This window comes from Cyprinus carpio, unplaced genomic scaffold, assembly GCF_018340385.1.
Source record: "Cyprinus carpio isolate SPL01 unplaced genomic scaffold, ASM1834038v1 S000006481, whole genome shotgun sequence".
NCBI lineage: Eukaryota > Metazoa > Chordata > Actinopteri > Cypriniformes > Cyprinidae > Cyprinus > Cyprinus carpio.
Window position 1 is genome coordinate 511,875 of NW_024879156.1, and position 23,539 is coordinate 535,413.

At 44.0% G+C, this 23,539-nt stretch overlaps 1 pseudogene; it reads left to right on the forward strand.

Annotated features, from left to right (window-relative positions):
- LOC109084038 overlaps positions 1 to 23,249 on the forward strand; it is a 25,535-nt pseudogene extending 2,286 nt beyond the window's left edge.
- The last annotated feature ends 290 nt before the right edge of the window (positions 23,250 to 23,539 follow it).

The following is a 23,539-nucleotide window of genomic DNA, read 5'->3' on the forward strand; positions in this document are numbered from 1 at the left end:
TCCAGCACTTTTTGTAGGATTGGCAAAATAATAAACCACTGCATGTAGTCTGATTATAGATGATTCCTGGAGAAAGCGGCTGGTTGCTGCTGTGATTCCTCTGGTCTCCACAGCAGGGGTTAACTGCTGTTTCTGTTGGTTTGGGGGGGTAATAGGCCTGTCTCCCCCGGGATGCCCAAGGCTGCTCTGATTCACTGCATCCAGTTTTCTACCATCCATCTGAGTTCACAGACTGGAGGCGCATCCACCTTCCAAATGCCGTTACAAAACCTGGTGAGACTCAAAATGGCGGCAGCTGCACAAACCGGGGGCCGAGCTGTGCTCTGGGTTTTACCGACTTTCATCCTCCTGTGAATATGTTTTACCAAATTTGAAAACTTTTGATAACTAGAATAATACTTCCATAAAGAGAATTTTAAAATTTTTATATTAAATTACAAAAATTTAAAACATGGCAGTTGTTTCAAAAGGATAAACACCAAAGGGGCCTTTTCCCCTTTTCCCGTTTTGGGTCGCCATTTGCAGCAGTATTTCCCGATTTTTGGGTGGAAATGGTGGTATTTTTAAAACCCGTTTTTCATGCATCTTCATTGACTGCTATGCATTTGCAGTGTTTTCACCATTCTCACTCGGGTTTCATACTGTTTTCTGGCTGTAGGGGGTTTGTCGTCGCGGCGCTTCCGATGGATCCAGAATTAAATATCAGGAGCAGGACGAGTTTGGGGTCTAGATGACGTTTTCATCGGGCAGCAGTGTCCCCCCAGATGGGGCCCCTGGACATGGATGGTGTGACCACGGTCACTGGGAGGTCAGTCACAGTCCCCTTACAGTGGATCTAAAGGACTGAATATGCCCATTTTTTTTTGTGTAATTTTCCATTTGAAAAAGTCAAAATCTTTGAAACAAAAGGAGAAACAAAACTGTTCAAGAAAATTAAACTTATTTTCACAGATTGTTTTTAATTTGAGCTTTGTAAATGGGGCTTTTCACTTGTTTTAAACATAAACAATTTTAAAAATCTTAATGTTGCCTAGACAATGAAAATACACACATATTGAATAAAATTCTAAATCTATGAAAACAAATCTTAATATCTTCTGCAGTGCTAAGTAAATATTGTGGTTGTTTGAAGGATTTTTTTCTGGGACCACGCAATTTTTGCTGTGTGTTGTTAAGGATGTTTTGTGACGTTTCATCATAATTTAAAGCGTCTTCAACCACCACAGCGGCATGAACATCATTTAATCTCGCACTCCAAGCCTGCGGGAGTTTCCACTTATTCTTTGTTTCATCATTGGTGAACAAACACTGTGTTTGTCCATTCTGCTGTAAAGCAGTCCCCTGAACCCCGGGTTAACAGAGTGTCCGGCTCCCAGATCTCATCGGCAGCGCAACAGCCGTGAATCTGACTTACTGCTTTTTATGACTTGCAACATGAATGACAGAAACTGATGCACTGAGAATATGCCTTTCATTTCAAACAATAAGTGAAAAACATAGGGTGTGTGACACAAAAAGAACTGTGAGGAATCCCTTATAGCCTAACAGTAAACATTATTGGCGATTATTTTTCACTGTTGTAAATGCAATGAGGAATGAATTTTTTTGCTTATCATATAATATTTGATATATTTTAAGCCATTTTGCATTTTATCATCAAATTATTTATATTTTTAATTACATTTTTATTTTACTTATTCATTAAAACTTTTATTTGCTTTTATCATTATTTAAGAACCCGTTTGGGAATTCCTACAGTGATAAGAGTAACAGAATATTTGAATATGAAGTGCTTTGAGTCTCAGTTACTTCCATCTCAATAATAATTTCACTGCTATTGGTTGATAAATATTGATGATGAAGCACACATAGTTAGATATACAAGATCAAAATGACCATACAGTGCACTAGAAGTAACAAATGCAGATTTCATGTGGAGGTTTAGCTATTAATTATGGAATAATTTCAGTGTTTTATGTAATGGCATACACTTACTATATTCTTTGTTCATTTCTTTCGGGATCTTCACCAAAAATTTTGCCATGATTTTCCTTTTCCTTGTGTTCATGGTGTTGCAAAACCTGTACGCTTTCTCTTTAATTTTGAATAAAATGTGACTTGTTTAGACCGGTTTTATTGCCGTCCTTGTGATCTAATGCCTGTCACGCGGTTGGAATATATCATGTGGCCTGAACGGGTTTGAGACGCTGACGGTGGACCCTTCATGGGCGGCTCAGGGTCAGATGTATTGACCGCTCCAGGCGAGCGCGATGATTTGTTGGGTCCTGCGTCTAGCGGCTGCTCGGTGAATCAGTCGCTGGAGGATGAAAGGTATGCTTTGCTCTCTGTTCCAGGTGTGGATGAAGGCTTCGCCGGCTCAGACTGCCAGACCCGGCTCAACACTCTGGCCCTCCAGTGTTTCTCCAGAACTTTCGAGTCCCAGCACACCCTGATGTCAGCGTGGCAGGATGGGGTGACCGGAGGCGAGATTTGTGCCGGCCCGCGACGCAGGGCTGTGGGGTGGTCCCTCCTCTGGGTCCTCTCTGTACTTCAGTAAGGTATTATAACAGTCATGATGCAGGGTTACAACTGGACTCTTTCTGCTTGTTTCAAGGCTTTTGCTTCTCCAGTCTCCCTTTCGTAAAGGATGTATGTATTCTTATTTTTGCTAAACTTTATTTAGTTTAGAAGTTTTTCTGAAAGGGCAAAACACTTCATCATATTGAGGTAAGACAGTACAAACAACAGTACAGTAACATTTTAATATGCAGAAATAAATAGACACAAAATAATGTAAAATATGTCAAAGATATATATTGCTGAATATATGAATCCCTAGAATATAAAATGAATGAATATGTCCACAAAATTGATACAGTGCATAAGACCAGTGTAAAGTGATCATATTCACTGATCCTATCACAGACTTCCATATATGCCAAAATAAAGGTTAACTTATCAAAAGCCTGTATTCTTTTAAGCTTGTATTGAGGGAACCAATCAAAAGAAAAGAAAAAAAAACCATCGTAAAGATACCTTTTGATTCAGATTCAGAACTCACTGGTTTCTTGAACCGCAGTGTGCGCAAGAGATGAAAACTATAGTGAAACAGAATCTAGTGTGAATCTGGAGTATAAACACATTTCATCATTACACCAGATGACAGTGTTGTCTGTGATCGCTGATATTATGACACCGATGCTGCTCGTCTAATAAGTAACTCTCGTTGGTCATCAGGCTGGACTGCGGCAGCTGGTCAGCTGGATCGGACACGAGTGGGCGGAGTTTGTGCAGTTCTACCTGCGGATGGGCGGAGAATGGGGCGGAGTGTAACCAGGCCGACAGCAGAGAGGAGGGCTTCTGCTGCAGTACAGCAATGATGGTGGAATCAGCTGGGGTCCTGATCGCAGAGATGTTACTTCACTGACTTCACCAAACCACGTGAGAACAACGCAGAACAACTTTAAGCTTTTTAATTTAAAAATGAGGAATTCCAGGATCAAAACTGCATGTAATTGCATCCAAACACTTCTTTCTCTCTTTATTTTTGGCCTGGAAAGTGGCTTTTGAAAAGTAATGAGCAGGCATTACACAACGCGCCCAACCCATAGCTCTTCACTGCAACACAGCTTTCTGGCAATAGAAAAAGCCTATTTAAACGAAGGATCCGTTCATGCAGAACCATTTCGGATGTTTTAAACACGCGTGCAATGCAGAGGAAGGGAATTAGTGAATGAACTGAGGGATCTTGAGATGCAGATTTCATGTTAAAAAGCTGAGCATCTTTTGTTCAAAGAGCATGTGCAGTGGTATGTGATTACCCATAGACAATGCTGTGTGTGACCCGTCCATAATAATGATTAAAACACTGCAGTGAGTTATTTTATCTCACCTATCTGATACAGTATATATTTCTGTGAGTATCACATCCACCATACTGTGTATTTAGCAGATTTTTATATGAATGTATTATTATGTGTGTTTGTGAACTGGATGATTGTTGTTTGGCTCAGGTTTGTTCATTAATGAACTTTCCTCTGGCCTTCTAAAACGGCCCTGCACTACACTACGTTTCCGCTGGTGCAGCCGCTGCACTCAGGTGAGGGCTACATCAGTGGGCCATCGATTACGTGATCATCCTGTCCTGAGCGAGAGAAGCACGTCAATCCCCATGGATGATCCTACACTGCCTCAGGTGAGACAGACACAAGCAGATTCTGCTGCAGCGCTCCTGAAGATACGACAGAGCTCTGATTCTCCTGTGGTTCTGCAGAACTTCTACGAGCAGCAAACGGCATTCGATCATGCCTCCCTCAACCAGATGAGTGAGTGGCTTGATGCTGGTAAAGGAAGGAAGGGCACAAGGACCGTAACGGGAGTTTCTCTTCCTCCCCACGTTCTCCACCTCTTCCCGCTGCACTAGTGTTCGGGCTTTCTACGAGCATCCGATGCAGTTCGGATCAGATCGTAGACCGAATCAATTGGCAGTGACTCGAGACTTGGCGCTCCGTCCCGGATACACGCTGCAGTTCAAGGTACTGATGTAAGGCTGCGTGGAGGAATTATTTTTCATAAATATGACATACATTGTAAAGCTCGCAATAAATAAAAAAAATGCAATTGCACACATTAATTATAATGTGATTATATAATAAACTGAGACTTGCTAAGAGAAGCCTCCAAATCATCAAACTCTGTCACACAGCACGACTACTTAAGGTGTTTTTTTCTGCGCAGCTTTTTATGATCGGTGGTGAAATTAAAATTGACTGAATTTAAAATGTAACCAATTCTTAAATTCTTATGTTATACTCCTCCTCATTGTAAACCATTTGACCCCATCATTTTTTATCAGAATGTCATAACTGGATCTTCGCTCTGGTGAGTATGCGGAAGTTCTCTAATCATTTAATGCATTTAAACTCCGCCCCTAAAGCTTATGCTACTCTGTGCATAGATTTTTAAGAGCCAAACCTACCTCTCAACCATCCAATCACAACCGATGCAACAAAATCAAGTTCCGCCCTACATTTTTTCATTTTATTTGTGGCGATAATCCATTACAATCGGAAGAACTTCACAATATGGAAGAACAATCTGTCGCTGCTTTATTTTCACTGCAGCTTTAAGTATCGGTGTAAACATACATCAGATGGATTTGAAGTGTGTTTGTGAAAGCGTGACACATGCAGCATCAGCATCTTCTGCTAACTGCAGCAGACTCACAATATAACGCTTTGCATTTAAATGCTACTGGCAAACTTAAATTGATCCTTTGGTAAAAGTCCCTTATTGCTGTTTTTTACTGCAGTGAATCTTTGTCTCAGTGTCGTCTCTACAGTGTAGACTGTGCAGTAACTTTGCACTGTGTTTCTCCTTCAGCTGAACATCGGCTGTGAGTCGGTCTTCAGTGCGTCGGCGCCCGTTTCGTGCTCCAGTATTCTCATGACGCGGGCCGCACATGGGCTCTCTTGCGGGAGGGCTGTTACCCAGCATCCCCTGGGGCCACGAGCTGCGAGGGCAGCGACGTGAACTCAGAGAGCCCACTGTGTACCACACGGGAGACTATAACGAGCGCTGGACCAAGTCACGGTCCGTATTGCCACGGGGTGGTTGTGGCTGCCATGTAACTGGACCCTGGGATTGTTTTGAGCAATGGGGTCCCAAAACACAGGATTCATACTGTCAGAGTCAAGGGGATATTTTTAAAGAACTGTTTTTTAAAATATTTTTCATAAGTTTTCCCAAAAAACTGCTTTATAGTTTGTTTTTACCGCATCAGGCAAATGTCCCAAGGGTTACATTTTTTTTTTGTAAGGCAGTAAAGAGAAGTCTTTTCATAATGATTATAGCCTCAGTTTGGAAGATCTCTATATTCCCGTGTCATTTTCAGCAAGACGCGCTTCCCTCGCTGGTTCCACGGCAGAGAGCAGTGTCTATCGGGACGCCCCTGCGTTTGCGCTGGATGGCGTCTACATCTCTGAACTCTGTCCCAATCACTGCGGCGGCTGAGCTGAATGAGTGGATGAGCAGATGTTCAGATGCTCAGCAGGGATAGTTTTTCTTATCTATATGGAGCATGTACATTACTTGTAGTTTTTCTTATCTATATGGAGCATGTATAGTACTTTTTGGTTGATATGGAAGCTGAATCAATAGATGTCGATCATCGTATCTGTATGTCAGTGGATGCCAACCCTGTTTCTGGGGTCCTTCAACACTGCACATGTGGAATGACGCTTTTGTCGCTAAATGTGAGGTTAGTAGATTGTTGTCATGTTCATAACTGTATGGTTATATTTGTGTTTGTGGTGCTCAGTGGAGGTGGATCAGTCCAGCTGTGTACCGTCTGCTCCGAGTCCCACTGAACTGGTGGAGGATTTCGAGGGGAAAGCTGAGCCCGCTGTGGCAGAGCCTGAGTGGAGGACAGATCGGTGACGGCTGCGGGAGCATCAGCGAAGGTAAAGCGCTGTACTTCAGCAGCCTGGGCAGACGAGAGGCTCGCACCGCGCCGCTGGACACCACCCACACACCCGTCAGTGCCATGAGCCTACTGAACACTTACAAACAGTGAAGCATTAGACCTTTGTGTGACTTCAACCGTGTTTCACGTCCCGCTGCTTGTGTTTTGTTTTCCCCTCCCTAACTGGTGTGTAGAACTCTCTCTTGTCCTCTGTTTTTCTCCTTCCGTACCCAGTCTGGTTCAGTTCTACATTCGTATCGGAGGGAAAAACATGGGCTCCACCTGCACTCTCCGCCCCCGCTCACCCGAAATGAAGGTGAATGTTGTATGTGTGAGGTGAATCTGCAGTAGGTCACAGTGACTGGACTGTAATATTCCAATCCTTTTTTATGTCAATTGCCGTCTATGTTAACTCACAGCAGCTTGATCCTTTTTCTCATTTCACAGTAGAGTTCAGCAGCCCATTGTGAGTTATTCCTTTCTTATGTTTGTCAGGTGTGATTGTCCAGTTTTTTCAATAAACAATGGTGTTCAGTGGCAGCTCCTACGAGAGGCTGGACTTTGGCTCGTTCCTGGAGCCTCAGGTGGTGACGATCGAGCTGCCAACCCGCAGCCAAGACACCGCACACCGTGTTTCCGCTGGTGGCAGCCGCAGCAGGGTGAGAACAGATGGATGTCATGTGGATGAACTTACTGAAAGTGTTGTGATGCAGTGCCTCATAGGAGCCGAACAAATCCTCATGTGTTCCTCTTTCTCAGGTAAAACACTCGGCCCCAGTGGGGTCTGGATAAACGTTCTGATCGGAATGAACGACAGCGCCAGGAGTGGGTTCTTCGACACGTTTGATGGCACGTCTCCATTAAGACACAACTGGTATCGAGTCGTAGGTGGAGAGGTGACAGCAGACTGTCCTGAGCCCAGACTCAAGTGTTGAACTTCAACTCCGAGGGCATGGATAGTGAGTTAATCGCCAACACACACCTATAACATCATGTTCTTAACAGACATTTATATGTGCATTTTCATCTGGGAAAACATGAGCCGTTTTACCTCATCTGCAATACTGTATTTTGCTGTGAATCGACTCCTTTTAACATGTTTATCAGATGCGTGGTACAATAATATGTATTTAAAAGGCTTAAATTTAAATAACATATATTGACATTGTGTACAAGGGGGTGGCACAATGCTCTTGATACTCATAAATTGCTTAGATTTTTTATTTGTTTATGATTATTTTTGTTAAGGGGCAGTTTGTATTTGCATAATTCCATCTATAAAAGCATTTTAATAAAAGTAGCTTTACACTGTCCATACAGAGCGTTCCAAAACCTTCCAGAGAGATTCACCCCTTCAGAAGTGGATGAATCACACTCGTATGACAGAATCTGATCTGAATGCAGCTGGGTTTGAGTTGTACTGAATGCTCTCTCTCTCTCTAGAGAGGGCCGCGTTACGCTGAGAGCTGGGACTTCGAGGTGTCTGGCTCTTCGTTTCCTGCAGTTTGATCTGAGCATGGGCTGCAGTAAGGCTGCGTCTCCGGCCCACGGCGTCCATCTGGAGTTCTCCACAGACTGCGGGAACACTGGACGCTCATCACAACCCGAGTGTGTGCCTCCCGCCATCGGCTGCTCTGGATACACGCAACGATCCGTGTTCAGTGCGCCACAGTTCCTGCAGTGGAGGAGATCACCGTCTACCTGCCCAGCGCTGCCATGTAGGACCGGCTCTGAAATGATTACACGTCACAATGGGCTATATACGCATTTCAGTCCCACACTTATACCACTAAATGCTTGTAAAGCCCCTGCATAAAAAGTACTGTGGCAGCAACAGTTATGAACAGTAATGGTATTAAATGAAAATACTGTGGTACTTTGGTATGTACCATGATATATAACATGTAAGGAATTATGTGCTTATACGCCATGGTACATGTCCAACGATAATCATGTGTGTGCCTACTAACATCATAGGCACAAAATGGGCTAAAACATGCTTTTTGAGGTGTTAAGTGATGGCACAGACAGCAGTATACTGACTAGTGCTAACCTCATTAAATCACCTTGCGTGATTGATTTGAAATCTTTCCATACATAAATGCTGCTTCTGAAAGGAAAATCCTACAAATGAATATGCAATAAGTTCAGCTGCAAAAATAGCTTTGTCCACAGCTTTTTATCGCTGTTTCCTCAAGAGTGTTCTATGGTTTTTTAATGGGTTTTTTTTCAGTTAATGAGTAAAATAAGGTCTGTGGTAAACATAACTTGACGAGACTTTGTTATAGACATAAACTGTACACACTCACACTCCAAACTTATTAGAAACATACGATTTTAAAAATTTAAATAACTGCTTCAAAATTAGGTATAGGTATAGGTATAAGTGTGTAAACATGAGTATCACCAATTTAGGGGCAGCTGTGGCCTAATGGTTAGAGATTTGGACTTGTAACCCAAAGGTTGCAGGTTCGAGTCTCGGTGCTGGCAGGAGTTGTAGGTGGATGGGTTAGTGAATGAACAGCGCTCTTTTCCACCCTCAGTACCCATGGCTGAAGAGCCCTTGAGCAAGGCACTGAACCCCCATTGCTCCCCGGGCGCTGGATATAGCTGCCCACTGCTCCGGATGTGTGTGTTCACGGTGTGTTTCACTTCTCACTGCTGTGTGTGTGCACTTGGATGGGTTAAATGCAGAGCACCAATTTCGAGTATGGGTTACCATACTTGACAAATGTCACGACTTTCACTTTATGTTTACTACAGACCTTGTTTTGCTTGGAAAAGGAATCTTCTGAGATTTGGCATCATAGCTGCAGCACTTTAATGTAACTTTACATGTTTGAATGTTCAGTCTGGATTTTCAACACTGCACTCTTGTTCCCGAACGCATAGTTCACCCAGAACACGGTTCCGCTGGATCCAGCCTCACTTGACTCCTGGAGCTGATGGCTGGGCCCTGGACAATGTGCTGCTGACACCCGGCTGCCCATGGATGTGCTCCGGACATGGACTGTGTGACAACGGACACTGTGTGTGAGTGTGGACTCCAGCTGCTTTAGCTCCTGATAGCTTCATATTCCTCACATGCTCCTCTGCGATCCTGCAGTTTCAGAGTTTTTTTCTCTCACTCAGCTGTGATAAGGGCTTCGGTGGGCCGCATTGTGTGCCTCTAGTCACTTTGGCCATCCGTTCTGAAGGAAGATTTCAATGAGAACCTGAGGACTGATGTCTGGCCGGAGGTGTACGGGGCAGAGAGAGGCACACTGAGCGGAGAGCCTCTGAAATCAGGAACGGCCCTCATCTTTAAAGGAGTGAGTATTGCAGTCAAACAGCAGTGATCTTCCAGTGGAGTATTACTGCATTGCCTTATGCATCGAATCCTCCATCATCATAGAAGTAAAGGATCACTTGTTTCCCAGCATTTATTTAATTGGTAACACGTTATTTTGGGTCCACTTTAGAAACGTTCTACTAACTGTTAGTGACTGTGCAGCTCTATGTCAGCTAGCAGTCATTAGAGATCAGTGACCGTCTGCTTAATATCTGCTCACACTTGATTTTGATGGACATAATAAAGGTAAACCTAACCCTAACCCTAACCCTAACCCTACTGACATAAGTCACTTTGCACATACATTTCAAGTTATTCCACTAACCCTAACCCTAACCCTAACCTAACAAAGTTACTTCTAGTTCGTAGAATATCTAAAGTGGGCTATCGAATTATAAATAAAGTGTTACCATTAAATATAATTATATGTTGGTTTTGCAAGTCCCTCTAACACTTGCAATATCTATTCTAATTCTATTTTATTTACTTGTTTTCTTTTTATTTATTATAAAAATGACCCTCTAACACTTATGTTCTCTGTTCTTTTTCTATTCTATCTATTTGTTTTCTTGTTATTTATTTTAAAATAAATAAATAAACAACCTTGCTACATTTACTGAGTTAGGCTTACCAAGACTTGTTGCAGCACTTACATATGATTGCTCTTTTGTTGGTTTTGTTTGCTTCTTTTGTCCTCATTTGCAAGTCACTTTGGATAAAAGCATCTGCTAAATGACTAAATGTAAATGTTAATAGAAATGCATATTAGAATGGGTTTTATCAGTAAATGAGAAGAAATCAGTTTCCTCTATTTTCCTGACTTTGTGCCATGTGTTCCTGCAGGAGGGACTGCGCATGCTGGTCTCAGCAGATCTAGACTGCACAAACACCATGTACATCCAGTTCTCATTCAAGTTCATAACGAAGGGTGAGTCTAGCGTGGAGCGTGCTTTATCTCCAGCTTTTCTGCTTGTCTTCTGTTAGCTGATGGGAATGCCTGGACTGGTTGTAAACAGTATTTCTGTGTGTTTTACTCGCAGGCGTACCTGAGCGCTCTCACTCCGTGCTGCTGCAGTATTCAGTGAATGGAGGGATCAGCTGGCTGCTTATAGACGAGTTTTACTTCCCCACTTCCACAGACACACTGTTTGTTCACATGTCTTTGCCTCCCAGCGCACAGACCAACGCTACACGCTTCAGACTGTGGCAGCCGTACAATAGTGGTAAGAAAACACAGTCAGTCAATCTTACCCACGTATACCTCACTCAATCACAAATACATCAATATATCGAGATGAGTTTGGTGTTGTTACATTATTGAAAAGTTAGAACCATGACAGGATAATTGGCTTTATGAGAAGAATTTTAATGCATAAAGGCTGGAATACACTTCACAACATTTGCCCAGATTGTTGCACTGATTTACAGACTGGAGGAGTTTATGCTCAGTTTCCTCTGTAACTGTTTACAAAGTTGGCAAGTGTATGATGCCCAATGTTTCAGCCTTAAGATGACAAACAAATGTGCATTTGGTTCCAAAGTCCTGATGTCATCGGAATACCTCAAACATGTGCCATTGCATGTACCACATGACGCTCTTGTACTAATCAGTGTCTAACAGAGCATACATGTCTTTTTGTCATTGCTGTAATTGTTACACTTGTCATTCTTCAAACCCTCAGGGAAGAAGGAAGAGGTGTGGGTGATTGATGACCTGATCATAGATGGAAACACCATCAATAGCTTGCCAGTTATATTAGACAGCTTTGAGGGAGGTCCTCAGGAGGGGAACTGGCTGTTTAAAATATCCTGGAGGAAACACTGGATTCTACTGCCCCTATCAGAGGGCAGGACTGTAAGTATCTGCATAGTGTTCACCTCACATCAACAAACCATGTACACCAATGTAACACGCTCAAGGAGATAAACCATAGTCAGCTCGTGCCTCTGGACTTGGGCTCCTGATCTCCAAACTCAACAGGATTCTGCATGTTCAGCCACTGAGCCTCCAGCGCTTGATGTTGATGTTGATCTCAGTGTTGAGAGAGCGAAATGGCATCATGTTAGTTTCACTGTGTTTGCAGCGAAGAGGACTCAGCCGTGGTGTTCATGTCCAGTGAGCTGGGTGAGCACTCCATCACCACAAGAGATACTGATGTCAACGAGAACACTGTCGTCCAGTTCGAGGTAGGGCTTTGAGCCATAGATATCGGCATTTAAAAGGCCATCTTCATGACTGTAAATTGAAAAAAGTCTTGAGTGGGAATGTCGTTAGCTACTGTGTGATTCCTGTTCTAGATTAATGTGGGCTGCACAACTGAAAGCTCTTCCTTGAACCCTGTGCGTCTGGAGTTTTCACGAGATTTCGGAGCCACGTGGCATCTGCTGGTTCCTCTGTGTGCCGGAGGTCCCAGACTCAGCTCTCTCTGCTCGACGGAGCTCCACCCGGCCAGCGTCTACTATCCCGGCACAACACAGGGCTGGAGGAGAGAAATGATCCACTTCGGCAAGCTGCGGTTGTGCGGGTCAGCGAGAGCCGCTTGTGTGTTTTTTAATAAATACGGTTCCCTGTTGTGTGTTGGGTGTGTGACGGTGTTTTCTGTGCTTTCAGCTCCGTGCGGGTTCCGCTGGTATCAGGGGTTTTATTCAGGCGGCGCGGCTCCGCCCACATGGGCCCTGGACAATGTTTACATCGGCCCTCAGTGCCAGAACATGTGTAACGGCCATGGGGTGTGTGTGCACGGTACTCACTGCAGCTGTGATCCGGGTTACTCTGGTCCCGACTGCTCCGTTCCAGATGTGCCCAACCCAGATTTCCTGAAGGAGGATTTTGAAGGTACAGTAACAAACAGATGTTTTACAGTATGCTGTTATTTGACAGTGGTTAGTTGAGTAACAAATGTCTACAGTAACCCACTGTATGAGGTATAAAATATCAAAGCAAGTGTCATTTATCCTAAAGAAAAATGACACAAACAGACCTTTCATGCAAACATTTAAAAGAAAATGACATTTGTCAATTGACAATCACACTCTTCAGAAAGTCAAACTACCAGTGAGCTGTTTATACTGGGACAGCAGACCTCTTTTTCTTAACATCAAAAAATACATGCTGCTTCCATCCTAAGGTCCAGTTGGCAATGATTTGGGATTAATATAAAGTAATTTAATGGGAAATTATGTGAGTGGTGCTCATTGGTGCTTGGTGGTTTTGAATTTTAGAATTCTGTGTAGTCGCCTTAATATTGTGTTTTAAACAGTGTAAATGAATAACAGCTATCTCTTCCAAGATTTTTGTCTGTATGTCGAGTTGTGTGTTACTCTATATTCTGTGTTTTGTATTCTGCTTGTTGTCTGTTACTTTTATCACAAAGGAGTTGCACTGAATTTCATTGTACAGCTGTGCACTGACAATAAAGGCATTATGATTCTGCTCCTCATAACCGTACAATAAACTTGAAGTATCTTTTCAGTGATTGTGTCATGGTGTACAGCAGATTCACAATCACTGTGAACAGACAAATAGCTTGCGGTGTATATTTCTCAAAAGAGAAGCTTGACTAGAGTGGATTCATTGGGATTTGTCTGTGTATAAAAATTTGACATTTTATTGATTGTGACACATAGGTGGGGTTTTGGAGTCTGAACATTTCAAGTTGATGAGTGGAGGAAAGCCTTCCAGAAAGTGTGGCATCACCACCAGCGGGAACCACCTGTTCTTCAGTGAGGACGGTTTGCGAATGCTGGAGACATCAGATCTCGACCTGTCTAATGCAAGGTATTCCACAAACACACCAGATGGTTCACCGTGAAAAATGTCCTTCACACCATTAGAAATGTTGGAGATGTGTATGTGTCCCGATCAGGTTTATCCAGTTCTTCCTGAGACTGGGCTGCGGTAAAGCGCGCTCCTGACCCGCGCTCCCAGCCGGTGCTCCTGCAGTTCTCCGTGGACGGAGGTCTGAACTGGGCTCTCCTGCAGGAGTTCCTCTACAGCAACAGCAGTAACCAGGCTCACCTGGTGGCCCTGGAGATCCCCTCTCCGAGCGCGAACCTCAGCCACACACGCCTGCGCTGGTGGCAGGCCGTCTGAGAACGGACACTTCCACAGCCCCTGGGTTATTGATAAAGTAAGAGCTGCTACACCAAGACACACATGACATTACTGCAATACACTCATTAACACTGTATTAAATATCAGCTCATATACTGTACGTACGTTTAAAATAGTCAATGGAGTGCCTTGCAAAGGCCGTTCAAAACAACTAAGCAATTTTCTCATTTTACTCCATGATTAAAGCTACATTGATGTTTGGGTTTCAGTGTTATTTTCACTCCACTGAAGCTCGCAATGAATGATTTGATTATACTGTACTTTATTTTGATAGTTTACTTTAGACATTCTACTAACTAGAAGTAACTTTGCTACGACATGTCAACTAACTTAGGATCAAAGTCCCACTGAAAGTTTCAAGGCTGTTTCTTCTGGAACAGGTTCTCTTGCAGCTTTTACCTCTATTTTGCACGTCTCATTGATCTTGTTTACGTCTGACATTAAGATGAGTTTTTAGTGGTCAAATCAAACGTGGTCAGCCAAGATGTTTTACGTTTCCACCTGGTATTAATTTGCATTTCAAACATGCATTCAGTTAAAGTTTCAACAGTTTCAAATAAAAATATTATCAGATTAGTTTAATTATTAGTGATTATCAGATTTTAAATCCAGTAAAATTCAGGCTGCATTCCTCAAAAGCTTTGTGAGCTAAGCTGATCGTAGAGACCATGGATGTCAATGGTTCTACGACCTACTTAGGCTTACGATGCTTTTGGGAAACGCAGGCCAGGCGTCTGAATGGTTATGCAAGCCACTCTTTATACAGCCAGTGAACATGCACATTTTGGCTGATGTGCTGGTTTTGGATCTGTATGTAGAGTGGATATGTGAACTCTGTTGCCCTGCTGTGATCGCTGTGTGTGTGTGTGTGTGTGTGTGTGCAGTTGGTTGTGGGCGGCAGTGCCAGCGGTTGGGGGCCACTGGAGGATGACTTCTCCTCCACAAATGGACGCTCTTGGGCTGCTGCACCCTGGGGGCACGCGGATGGATGCCGGTGTGTGGCTCTGACGGAGAAGCTTTCGCCTTCATCGAGAAGTCAAAACACACGCTACGGCATCACCACCGACATCAGTCTGCGCCCAGATGCCTTCATCCAGTTTTGATTTCTCTGCCTCCTGCTCCGTCACCTCCTCCTGCTACAGTACGGGTCTCCTGACATGAGCGTGCACTTCTGTTTTTGTCATGAATAGAAGGGTTTTCCTCTGACTGCTATTCATGTGTCTGCAGCGGTGGAGCTGGAGTACTCTTTGGGATCTGGGTCTCACGTGGCTGCCGCTGGTCAAGGATTGTTTACCCCCACAAGCCCAGATTGTTCTTCATACACACTGCAGAGATTGCTGGTGTCAGATACTTACAACAAGTGGGGCAGAGTTACATTACCCATACCACACTACGCCAGGTAAGCAACCACCCAAACTATTTTCATGTTTGACACTGTAAAGCTGCTTTGACGCAATCTGTACTGTATAAAGCAATATAGAAATAAAGCTGACTTGACGTGACACCTGCATGTAAATCAAGTAAGGTATAATTGACAACAAGGCATTAAATTATTAAAACACAATGCAGAGGAGGTAATGCTGTTACACCTCAGGTGTGCATTATTTTTCAATAATTCAAAGGACTGGACTCAGTTATGTCCCCTTATACCATGGTTTACAACTCCTCAAGAAATTGTTCAGATAGTACTAATTTCTTACATCTCTCGTCCCAAACTTCTGTTTGAAAATTCAGTACATCATTTTAGAGTTAGTATCATCTCTCTATGGTTGTTCGGCAGAAGCGTTTCTACTAATAGCGAAACTGTAAGTTTATTCTGCTCCAAGAAAAGCAACATTACAGACTCCATACTGTGCATGTCATTTATCTTCTCAGTTGCAAAACTATATTACTGAAAATTTCATTTGGCATGGAGAGCAGGATAAAGAAAGTGCATAGATCATAAAAAGGTCATTTACAACTCCATTTACTCAGGAAAACATGGAAAATTTTCGTTTGTTTTTTATCCTATTTTTGGTCATATTGTTTGCTTTTGTTCGGTGACTTTGGTTTTTTTTTTTTGGTTCTTTTGCTGTTGTAGGCTGTTAGGACCTTTGAAATACCTGAAAATAATTTGGTGAATTGATTTGGAGGTGTAATGCGGTCGACAGACCTGGAGCTGCGTGTTACCTGGAAAATAATTGCACACATTAGAATATCCATCAACCAATCAGAATCAAGCATTCAACCGGCCCGTGGTATAATGAATTTCCAAGAACTGAAAGTTTTTTTTTCGTTGCCTTTTGTGTCAAATGCTCAGGTCCACAGCCACGCGCTTCCGCTGGTTTTCCAGCCGGCGCCGTTCGATAAGCAGCAGACAGTGGGCTCTGGATAACCTGTACATCGGTGACGGCTGTCCTGAGATGTGCTCCGGCCGCGGCCGCTGCAGACAGAGCTCCTGTGTGTAAGTCACTCTCACGTTCACCACGTAATGCCTGCTGTAAGTCTTTCCTGTTCCTCACGGCTCTTGTCTTTCAGATGTAACCTGAGTGGGGCGGCGAGTTCTGCGATGAGCCGCTGGTCTCTCTGCCCCGCTCAGCTCAAGGACAGTTTCAGTCGAGCTCCAGCGCTCAATCACTGGCACCTGCTGACCTCGTCGGCAAGATCAGCAGCGTCTGTGGAGCCGTGGCCTCAGGATCAGCGCTGCACTTCAGCGGGGTAAAACCATCCATCCTTCAGTCTGTTTCACTTTGAGCAGCTCTTTGAGATGCTCACATTCACAGTCTTTAAATTACACTATTGAAAGCATGAAATCATAATATCATAAAGTCGAAAAACTAACTATAGATGAAAACTGTAAACAAAATGACCAAATTCATAAGTATTCCAGCTCCCAGAGTTAATACTGAGAACAACCGTTGGGCAAAGAGCTTTTTTTTCCCCTGAAGATCGTGTCCCAGGAGTCTTAGGATTGCAGCTTGTTTTCCTCTAAGGCTTTTTTTTATAGTTGGGGCCCATCTATTTGTCATTCTCTCTTTATGAGTTTTCCCGTTCCTGCTGTCTTTCACTGTAGGGAAAAAAAAAAAAAAATGCTGTTCTCACTGCATTTGTGAGGCTTAACAATGAGGCACGAAAAGCTCAATTTTACTTCACCAGCGAGCGTGAAATCTCTGAGCAAACTCCAATCTTAAATATCATGAGTATATTCATCAAAACCTTTCCATGAAAATCATTTGTTGAAGGAAAATCTGTCTGTCTGTCTAGCTCTCTGTCTGTTCTAGTAATGTTTCAGGAAACATGACAGTATTGTAACAGTTCTGTTTGCATAAGCCATGGTAGTTTTAAAATGAATCGGAGTGTCATTGCTGTTGTTTGTCCAATGGCCAGAGCTGCTCTCGTCAGCTGGTGACGGTGGATTTGAATTTGACCAGTGCTGAATTCATCCAGTTTCTACTTCATGTACGGCTGTATGATCGCACCCAGCAACCGTAATCAGGGGTCGTTCTGCTGGAGTTCAGTGTGAAACACGGGGATCAGCTGGAATCTGCTGACCGAGATCTTCTATGACCAGTACAGCAGCCTGAGTGAGTCTCTCTGCTAGCACTCTGATCTTCTTGATTTGAACAATACCTAGTGATTCTTTACAGTTCCCCAGATCGACCCTTCACTCCATGCATACTGTACAAACTGTACAGATGTCGTGTAAACTGAAGTCTTCTCACTCAATTAAACATGTGACAACCTTATAATGTCATCAGGCAACCGTGCAGTGTAGTACTGTTTAAAATCCTTACATGATGCACAGTGTTTTTCAAAATAGTACATAGTAAGTAAGCAGCTCTGGTGCATTCACACTGTAACTGTGAAGGTTTTCTGCTGCAGGTATAACTGTTTTTAACTTAATGAATTAAAGGTCCTCTGGCTAAAGTGTTCAGCTCTGGTGCATTCACACTGTAACTGTGAAGGTTTTCTGCTGCAGGTTTGTGAATGTTCTGCTGCCTGCTGCTGCGCGGGCTGTGGGCGTCCGGATCCGCTGGTGGCAGCCGCAGCATGACGGGGCCGATCGGAGCGACTGGGCTCTGGATAATGTGCTGATCTCCGGCTCAGATGCTCACGCTCAGATCTCAGACACGTTTGGAGGAGCGGCGCTGCCCAGCCACGAGAGAGCACCGGCTGACGGCACACACACACGACACAGCGGCTCATCCACCATCCACGAGGAGACCATCGGTACTAGATCACGTCTACACACACACACACACCCCTTATAAGGGATCAACAAAACTTTCCCCATTTGTACAGATGGTAATGAATTTAGTGCCAAAGTAGTGGAAAATGGTCACAGTCTAGCCACATAGATGCTGTTGTGCTCACTGTGTGAAGAGTTCTGAAAAACTTACCTAAATATTGACAAAAGGGTCTAAAAATGTAATTGTACAGTGTATTTGAATTTTTTTTTTTTTTATCAAGCCATCAAACTATGGAGTTGTATGAAATAACTAAATGATGTTTTGTCTTCAACCTCCATCAGTCAGAGGCGCAGGATCACTGTTAACCATAGCTCATCTTTACTCTCACTTGTTCTCTATCTACAGTACTCATACTCATCTGAATTTATTTGATTTCAGTGAGCGATCACTGGCTGTTTTCTGAAGACTGCTCCGTGAGCGTTTCTTTTTCTGCAGCTCTCCAGACGGTGTCATGGTGGGTGTGCAGCACTGATGGACAGGAAGTTTATGCTGTTACACATGACATAGTTCCTGCCAAAGGCGTGGGTCAATGCAGTTCAAGGTAAACTCTCGCTGATGAATGCATGCTCTCCATCAGTCAGTCATTTGTTTAGGTATCGCTTCTATGATGGGTTGTAGTCATAAACTGTGATTATTCGTGCATGCAGATGGATGATTATGTGTGTTGTTTGTCAGATTGCGGTTGGCTGCAGTGTGCCGGAGAAGCCTGCAGAGAGACAGGTTCACGTTCAGTACTCTGTGAACTTCGGTGTGACCTGGAAAGTACCTGGTGCCTCAGTGTTTACCTGCAGATCCTCGCTGTGCCGGACTGTGTCGCAGCCGTCTGTGTTCTTCCCGGCCGACGGCTGGAAGCGAGCAGTTTATCCTCTACCAGACGGTCTCGCAGACACGTGAGACATCGCAGACACTGCTGTGTACACGAAGCTGAAATCAGCTGCTGAGTTCTTCCAATGCTAGAGTCATTTCTCCAGGAGATGTAGTGCTTTCAACAAGAGAATAAAAACCAGTTTAACTCATATTCATCATGTCAGCAGAGGTAGGGAACAGCAAAAACACACCATGATTCAGTTTACCATAGACACAGTTATTCAAGCAGTAGTAGTCAAAGTAGTCAGTTGTTCCTTGTACTGGTTGAATCAACAAACTCACAACCACCTTTCTTCTGAGAATTGCATCTACTCTCGGTTTTATTTGTTTTGAAAAGTCATTTTTGCAAGTGTTTTCTATGTGCACAGGGAAGAGAGTTCTCTATAATCTTCAGGTGCAGTGATGGATATTCTGGTGTCCTTCACAGAACGGTGCGCTTTTTCTCCGCTTCTATCAGAGGCATTCAGATACTCACTGGGCAGTTGAGAAACTTCTACAATCGGACCTGCTTGTGAAAACCACTGTGGAGGTCACGGAGACTGTCTGGACCAGCACTGCCTGTGTGACCCGGGCTTCACTGGGGTCCAACTGCTACGCCAGCACCAACGCTGAAGGTAATCCAGAACCCAGCGTGAAACACAGCAGATGTGTGAATGTGCACGGCGAGCGCCGCAAACATCAGCCTTCCTTGTGTCCCCAGCAGGCATCACTGAAGGAGCGCTTTGACTGGGACGGCCAGCCCCGCGCGGGCCGCAGTGGCAGGTGCTGGAAGGCGGATACCCCTGTACTGACTGCAGGGTGCTGGTGGAGGGAACCCGCTCTGTACTTCAACTGGTGCAGAGGCCAGAAGGTGGTCACTAGTGATGATGGACCTGGCGTGGGGCGAAGTAACTATACACTGAGCATTTTCCTCTTTCTAAATTCTGCCACACACATAGCATACTGTATGTTGGACCCTTCACAGTTTTCACAGACATCAGAGGCCTTTATTCTTTTATGTTTAGCATGATGTAGCTGAGCACCTCAACTGTTTTGTCCCAAACACCCAGCTAACAATATTTACTTCCCAGAGGGGAGGGGAATGTTTCCCGGAACACTTTCGGTTAGGCAGTATCGTGTTCTTCTTTTCACACTTTCTAATTTCTCCATTTTATTTTATTAGATGCTGTATTACAGTAATTGCTAGTCATATAACATTGCAATATTTACGTAGTTTTCCAATATGATTTCCTCACAAGGAAAGAAACAGGATGTTGTATTGTTTTGCTTCTTCCTTTGCATGAGGGGACATTATTCTTAGCCTTTTATCATTCTATTTAAATGCAATTCTTAATGTTGCTCTTTTAAAAAATCTAAGAAATCTTTTTTTTTTTTTTGTTTGTTTTGTTTTGTGTTTTTTAACTGTACGGTAAGACTAAGTGTATTCTCATATTAATAAACATGTGCATAGTGCTGCTGTTCCAGTTTGTGGAGTACTGGGCTAAAAATCGGCAGCGAGGAGAACGTTACTGTGCTGGTCATCGTCCAACCTGTCGGAAAGAGGGTGTGTTATTGGATTTATTCTATTGATGGAGGTATGTTTCTTCATTAATAACACAAATGCCAAATCATTCTCATCTTTCCTTTCATGAAGACACAAACGTCATTTAAATTGTTTGAGTATCCTTTCACTACAAGTGTTCTCTCTGTAAGGTGTGTCTTGGACGTTGCTCCATGAGATTGGACTATCTGAAGTAAACATATCAGTGAGGAGAGATTACATCGTGCTGCCGGAGAGAGCCCCTGACCAACGCCACCCGTCTGCGATGGTGCGCAATAAGCCGTTCTCGCTGCTGGTCGGTGTCTGGTGCGGTCAAGTTCGGCGCGCGCGCGTCAGTGGGCTTTACAGGACAACATCCTCGTGGGAGGCTCTGACATCAACCCCAGCACCCCTCCTGGACAACTTTGATGACGGTGACTATCATCAGTGGCATTGTGATATCCTGAAGTCTGATCCGTGAAACAAACAGAACACTGAGCTACGTGCCATAAATATAGGCTACACACTCATGTTTCTTCTTCCTCCAGAGGGCGCTCTCACGAATAGGTTGGAGCTTCTATCCCAATGCTGGTCCCGTACGCCGGCTTCTTCGGAAACCCATCGTTTCCGACTTGTATTGGCCCGCAACAAGAACCAAGATTGGTCGCACAACATACGGCCACCCGTGAACTCATTGTTCAGCCTGGATACATCTTACAGCTCAAGGTTTGAGCACAAGATCTTTGACATCATTCAGTTTTCACACGTAGACACGCAGGTATACAGTGACTCTGGTCTTTGTCCACTTTAGATTGTGGTTGGCTGTGAGGCAGACCGATGTGATGACCATCATTCAGTGCTTTTACAGTACAGGAAGGAATGCCAGGTGAGTACAGGCGACAGATGTGCATGTGTATGTGAGAGAGAGGAAGGGGAGTAGGAAAGAAAGGAAGTGGTGATATGTTGTCTAGTAAGGAAGTTCCTTTCCTCCACAGGTCAGACGTGTGGCAGTTAGTCCAGTCCGCCTGTCTCCCTTCTACAGCCAACAACGTGGGCTGCTCACCTTTCCAGTTCCACGAGTCCACTATCTACAGTCCTGTCAACACTTCAGTGTGGACCAGAGTCACCATTCAGCTGCCTGACCGGTGTGCGTCTGGGTATGGCTTTTGGGGTCTCTAGAAATGTTCCCCTTAAGGGTCTTTTTGAGAGACTGCATTATCGATAGGATGTGTGGTTGTTAAAAAAGACTTATCCACATAAGTCAGTAGTATTGCTGACCAGACTCAGGTATTCAGGCATCCAATGCACAATGTCTGTAAGTGTCTGACTCTCCTTCATGTGTTCAGTCGCGACACAGTTCCGGCTGGATTAACACAGGAGGCCTATGGCCCGGCGCTACTGGCTTCAGGCTGTGGATCGCGCGGTACATCAGGGGGCGTGTGCTGGACTGTGCAGCCCGGTCTGACGCTACTGTACCAATGGAGACCGATCTCTCTGCATCTGTGGCGAGCCATCCGATTGGAAGATCAGTTCTCTATGACTCTGTGATTCTGTAGAAGTTTACAGCAAGAACAAACAGGGAACAGGTTTTGTCTTTCTCAGGTGATGACTGCTCTTTTGTCCAACGGTGAACTGCAGCTGATAAGGATAACTTTGAGGTCTGGTTCGATTGTCTCAGGAGAGCTGGAGTTTGATTCCAGAGGCGGCCGGCGTGGGCGGACGGATCACGGTCAGCTCTCTCCTGCAGCTCCGAGGGGACTCGCTGTACTTCAACGGCTGCAAGATCAGACAAGCCATCCCACTAGACCTCTGGATCTGACCCGTGCTAGGTACAGCCAAAACATACAAGACATCCATTTGTTTTCTTGCTCATTCAGTCTTTTAATAAAATCAGTCATCACTCTCAGCATCTCTCCTCTCCAGTAAGATCATGTGTTAGTGCTGCAGATGAGCGAAGCGATGTCCCCAAACAATGAACAGCTGTAACGCTGCACTGGATCAGGAGGATACAGTCGACCGGGCCGTGCTTCTCCAGTACAGCGTCAATAACGGAGTTAGCTGGCACGTCATTGCTCAACACCAGCCAAAGATTTCATCAAGCCCAGAGAGTGGTCCTACAACATCCCACTGTGAGTCTGCAAACATGCATTACATGAAGTCCATTATTTACAAATAATGCTGAATTACTTGCGTGTTGCTCCTGTAGCTCGACAGTAGAGTATGGGTTCATTTCCCATGGTGTGCGTGAACTGTAAAATTTATATCTCGAATGCAATTTGTGTTGCTTTTGTAAAAGCACCTGCCAGATGTGTGAATGGCTTGTGTTCAGTGTTCTTGTTTGTAATTCAGTTTGAGAAACATCAATGTACTGGAAGTATGAAGCAAACATGAGTGACTGTAGGAGAAAATTTAGCAGGAGTAAGAAGAACAAGGATGTGATTTATTTGTTATTAACTGACATCAGCTATTTAATATCTATTGCAAACTAAAATATCTAAATACTTTCCACTAAGTCTGGTGGCAGCGACAGCTTTCACTGGTTGTGCTGGTCCATGTTGCAGTGGGTGAAAGAAATTGGATTCCATTTCAACAGCCATGAATATGAAGTGCTGGGCAACACTAAACTCCTGGAGTGCCGAGAAGGACCTTGTAGTCTGGAAGACGTAGATGAAGGAACCTTTGAGGTGAAGGTTCTGAAGTCCTCAAATGGAGGAGCCTTGAAGTGAGGCAAGATGCTGCTACTGTCTCCAAACTCCCTGATTTCAAAACACCTCCCAAACTTTTAGTAATTCACTTCCAGTCTAAGAGAACTCTTTTTCTGAACACTTTGTATACCTTCCTCAAAAGGAGGGATTGCACTTTAGACACATTTCTGATCCATCGTATTATTTGCATTTGAAGTTTCCAAGTTAAACAGTGTCTTCATGATTTTGGCCTGTGCGACACTTTCCAAAAAAAACTAAGTTTCATTAGGGTAGTGTACATACACCGGACGCGTCCATCCACACATACAGTC